Here is a 5,926-nt window from a genome sequence, read left to right as displayed (position 1 = left end):
AGTTCCGGGACAAAGGTCATGTCTACTTGTCTTGTTTGTTTGATTATTGGCCTACTATTATTGGTCAGAGTTCTCCTTCAAGGGCAGTCGCATCTCCTTCTCTCTCCTTTCTCTTCCTCTATCTCTGCTCCAACCTTCAAAGAACCCTACCCCACCAGACTGTGAATTCTTCAAACTATATAAGATTAAGCATGGAATTGATCAGCTGGTCTGTGAACGCTATTGACACCATTTTTTCAACAAGGAAATCAGGGCTGGGGGACCCTGTGTGCCCAGCTGGACCCTACCCTACGGGCTATGTTCTCGACACCTGGGAGAAATGGTGTGTCTTATGCTTGGTACCACTCTCTGTGGACTTTGAAGATTTATTTATATTTGGATTTATTGTAGGAGGGCTGGTACCAAATGTGATGATTCGTTATTGCGCGTAAAAGCACATCATTAAGTTCTGTCACGTTGTGAATGAGGTGAATTGTCTCCACACACACCCCCATATTCATCCATCAGCTGCTGAACAATTCAGATCGCTCCAGTTTGCTCCTCAAAATCCACAGCAGAACTTTGTGACTACATGCTTAGTTGGACTCTGTGCCATGGAGTGACGGAGAGAGGAGGAGGAGAAGGAGAGAGGCAGATGTGTGGCTTCACGCGGCTCTCATCTTGCGCCTTTTCCAAAACATCAGGCACATGCAGCAGGTGGAACACCTGCAGGAGTGTGCCGAGGAGCACTGGAACAAGGCTTTTAGATGACTTGGCATCACTGTCCTCCTTCAGCATACTGCAGCAATGAAACTGAATGTGGTGCAGCAGGGTTTAATTGTGTGCACATCAGGGAAGAACGCTGTCATGCTCTATTAAGGATCACCACTAATCAAGACGGATCAACACGCTCAGTTGCGACCTCCACGAAATTAGGCGAAATGAGGGCAGTGCGTGACATTCGTGGAAGATTTTTTTGACAGCCAAAAACATGCTCCACGAAAATCACAAATATCACGCACCAACACGCACTATTAAGAAACCTATTCAGATGCGTTAAGTCACATTAAGAATGTCAGGAATGTGCCACGAATGGTGCAAATATGACATTCGTAACGTCTCTTGCTTATGTGTAAATGCACCTTACCGGAAAACCGGCAAGATGGCTGCCACCAGAACCACGACCCCTCATCTATCCGTGATGATTAATGAGTTGGGTAAGGCAATACATTCTCAGACTGCGTTAACCCTTGAACTCAGACATGAGGTGGATAACATCTTGGAGCAAATGTACGCCTTGCAAAGGAAGATATCGGAGACCAGGGAATACTCATAAATTCAATTTGTTTGGTTAGAGGAGCTGCAAATGTGCTTTCTCTGCTCAACTCTAAACATGGCAGGCTTATCAGCCTACAAAGGTCAAAACACCCTGAAACACTGTTTTCCTCCAGAAGAACTTCTACAGCCTTGGTGAACCATTTGGCTGCCCTCTTATCTTCTGCCCTCCCCGACATTCAGTCTGTTGTTGTTAAGGCAACTCCAGACATTATGCACACACTGTCAGAAACTGATACAAACTCATCTGACTGATACGAACTCATCTTATCTGCACTCATGACGCACACCCCATCTCCCCCCCCCCCACCTGTACCACTCCTCCCTTGCCTCCACCCTACTGCTCCCCCCTCCCAAGCTTGTGGCTGCATGGGACACTGCTGCCCCCCCCATTCACACTGCCTCAATTCGGATGATGGACTGTCTTAAAGTTTAGCGTGCATAAACAATCAAATGTATAAATCAAATCAAATCAAATCAACTTTATTTATATAGCGCCAAATCACAACAAACAGCTGCCCCAAGGCGCTTTATATTGTAAGGCAAGGCCATACAATAATTACGGAAAACCCCCAACGGTCAAAACGACCCCCTGTGACCAAGCACTTGGTGACAGTGGGAAGGAAAAACTCCCTTTTAACAGGAAGAAACCTCCAGCAGAACCAGGCTCAGGGAGGGCAGTCTTCTGCTGGGACTGGTTGGGGCTGAGGGAGAGAACCAGGAAAAAGACATGCTGTGGAAGAGAGCAGAGATCAATCACTAATGATTAAATGCAGAGTGGTGCATACAGAGCAAAAAGAGAAAGAAACACTCAGTGCATCATGGGAACCCCCCAGCAGTCTAAGTCTATAGCAGCATAACTAAGGGATGGTTCATGGTCACCTGATCCAGCCCTAACTATAAGCTTTAGCAAAAAGGAAAGTTTTAAGCCTAATCTTAAAAGTAGAGAGGGTGTCTGTCTCCCTGATCCAAATTGGGAGCTGGTTCCAGAGGAGAGGAGCCTGAAAGCTGAAGGCTTTGCCTCCCATTCTACTCTTACAAACCCTAGGAACTACAAGTAAGCCTGCAGTCTGAGAGCGAAGCGCTCTATTGGGGTGATATGGTACTATGAGGTCCCTAAGATAAGATGGGACCTGATTATTCAAAACCTTATAAGTAAGAAGAAGAATTTTAAATTCTATTCTAGAATTAACAGGAAGCCAATGAAGAGAGGCCAATATGGGTGAGATATGCTCTCTCCTTCTAGTCCCCGTCAGTACTCTAGCTGCAGCATTTTGAATTAACTGAAGGCTTTTTAGGGAACTTTTAGGACAACCTGATAATAATGAATTACAATAGTCCAGCCTAGAGGAAATAAATGCATGAATTAGTTTTTCAGCATCACTCTGAGACAAGACCTTTCTAATTTTAGAGATATTGCGCAAATGCAAAAAAGCAGTCCTACATATTTGTTTAATATGCGCATTGAATGACATATCCTGATCAAAAATGACTCCAAGATTTCTCACAGTATTACTAGAGGTGGCCAAGTGGTTAATGCGCTTGGTTTCAATTCAGAAGGTTCTGGGTTCAAATCCCACCCCTGCCACATTTCTCCATGTAATGTGGAGTTGCATCAGGAAGGGCATCCGGCGTAAAACCTGTGCCAAATCAACATGCAGATCCACCTTGGATTTGCTGTGGTGACCCCAAGTGCAAACAAGGGAGCAGCCGAAGGGACTTACTTTTTTTACTAGAGGTCAGGGCAATGCCATCCAGAGTAAGGATCTGGTTAGACACCATGTTTCTAAGATTTGTGGGGCCAAGTACAATAACTTCAGTTTTATCTGAGTTTAAAAGCAGGAAATTAGAGGTCATCCATGTCTTTATGTCTGTAAGACAATCCTGCAGTTTAGCTAATTGGTGTGTGTCCTCTGGCTTCATGGATAGATAAAGCTGGGTATCATCTGCATAACAATGAAAATTTAAGCAATGCTGTCTAATAATACTGCCTAAGGGAAACATGTATAAAGTGAATAAAATTGGTCCTAGCACAGAACCTTGTGGAACTCCTTAATTAACCTTAGTCTGTGAAGAAGATTCCCCATTTACATGAACAAATTGTAATCTATTAGATAAATATTCAAACCACTGCAGCGCGGTGCCTTTAATACCTATGGCATGCTCTAATCTCTGTAATAAAATTTTATGGTCAACAGTATCAAAAGCAGCACTGAGGTCTAACAGAACAAGCACAGAGATGAGTCCACTGTCTGAGGCCATAAGAAGATCATTTGTAACCTTCACTAATGCTGTTTCTGTACTATGATGGATTCTAAAACCTGACTGAAACTCTTCAAATAGGCCATTCCTCTGCAGATGATCAGTTAGCTGTTTTACAACTACCCTTTCAAAAATCTTTGAGAGAAAAGGAAGGTTGGAGATTGGCCTATAATTAGCTAAGATAGCTGGGTCAAGTGATGGCTTTTTATGTAATGGTTTAATTACTGCCACCTTAAAAGCCTGTGGTACATAGCCAACTAATAAAGATAGATTGATCATATTTAAGACTGAAGCATTAACTAATGGTAGGGCTTCCTTGAGCAGCCTGGTAGGAATGGGGTCTAATAGACATGTTGATGATTTGGAGGAAGTAACTAATGAAAATAACAATCGGAGAGAAAGAGTCTAACCAAATACCGGCATCACTGAAAGCAGCCAAAGAGAATGATATGTCTTTGGGATGGTTATGAGTAATTTTTTCTCTAATAGTTAGAATTTTATTAGCAAAGAAAGTCATGAAGTCATTATTAGTTAAAGTTAAAGGAATACTCGGCTCAATAGAGCTCTGACTCTTTGTCAGCCTGGCTACAGTGCTGAAAAGAAACCTGGAGTTGTTCTTATTTTCTTCAATTAGTGATGAGTAGAAAGATGTCCTAGCTTTACGGAGGGCTTTTTTTTATAGAGCAACAGACTCTTTTTCCAGGCTAAGTGAAGATCTTCTAAATTAGTGAGACGCCATTTCCTCTCCAACTTACGGGTTATCTGCTTTAAGCTGCGAGTTTGTGAGTTATACCACGGAGTCAGGCACTTCTGATTTCAGGCTCTCTTTTTCAGAGGAGCTACAGCATCCAAAGTTGTCTTCAATGAGGATGTAAAATTATTGACGAGATACTCTATCCCACTCACAGAGTTTAGGTAGCTACTCTGCACTGTGTTGGTATATGGCATTAGAGAACATAAAGAAGGAATCATATCCTTAAACGTATCCGTATATGTATGGGTGTTCTAATTTGATGTGTTTCATTATTACATTCAACTTGTAATAATTGTGGATTAATTGTATTTTTTTGAGGTGATTGTGTGGGAAGAAATTTCATTGCACTTGTTGTAATGGCAAAAAAAATCCATCCATCCATCCATCCATCCATCCATCCATCCATCCATCCATCCATCCATCCATCCATCCATCCATCCATCCATCCATCCATCCATCCATCCATCCATCCATCCATCCATCCATCCAGTTTGTTGGCCTACCCCTCCCATGAACTATTTTTGGTTTCTACCAAACTTGGTAGGTCATTGAAGATCATGATTTCATGTCTTGTTTGTTTGTTGGTGTACTCCTCCCATGACCTATTTCTGATTTCTACCAAACGTGGTGTGGTGTTTTCACCATATTTGTCCTAGAAACTCTGACAGCCAGCTAAACTCTTACTCTGAAGACAGTTGTCTTGTGCCCACAGGTTTGATGTTTCAAGGAAAGTGTGAAACTGAAACATACAAAAATCTATCCCAGAAGGTGTTGAACAAGTGTTGAACCTGTCGCCACTAGGATTTGTAGAGGTCTGCAATGTCAAATTCACCAGCAGGAGCAGGGATGATGTTCACCTTTTGTGTAGGAAAAGCATGTGGTGTGAGTATTGAGGAGTCATCAGGGTCAGTTGTCACAGAAACAAGAGGCCTGGTGTTGATGATTGCTGCTATTTCTGCCATGAAAGTCACAAACGTGTCATGGGTAAGTTTGTCCTCAGCTGGAGCAACTTTGAATCCAGAATTCTCCTTGAAAGTCCAATTATTCTCTCCCAAATTCCTCCACAATGGGATGCATGTGGAGGATTAAAGGTCCAAGTGCAGCCTTGGTCTGACAGGTAAGACTTCACAATCGTGCTTTCAATGTTCAAAGGTATTTTCAAGTCTTTACATGCGCCAGTGAAGTTGATGCCATGGTCGGAACGAATATGTTTGACTGGTCCACGCACGACAATGAAATGCCATTGTGCATTTAAGAAGCTGAACATGAAGGGGCTCTATTTCTTCAATGTGTATGGCTCTTATGCTCATACATGTAAAGATCACTGCCAACCATTTACTCTGTGCAAGGCCACCTCTGGTCCTTCACGAGGAGACATTCCAAGGGCCAAACATGTCTAGCCCAACATTTGTGAAAGGAGGGTGTAATGACAGAAGATCAGCTGGAAGGTTGGCCATTTTCTGAATGTTGAATGGAGCTCTGAGTCTTTTGTATGTTACACATTGGTGGGTGATGGTGCTCACTCTTTACTTCCTGCCAGTTATTCAAAAACCAGCTGAACGTACAGCCCCTTCTGTAAAGTGATGACCTCATGAT

This window comes from Thalassophryne amazonica, chromosome 6 (genome assembly GCF_902500255.1).
Source record: "Thalassophryne amazonica chromosome 6, fThaAma1.1, whole genome shotgun sequence".
NCBI lineage: Eukaryota > Metazoa > Chordata > Actinopteri > Batrachoidiformes > Batrachoididae > Thalassophryne > Thalassophryne amazonica.
The sequence above is the reverse complement of the archived record's forward strand: the minus strand, read 5'-3'. Positions refer to the sequence as shown.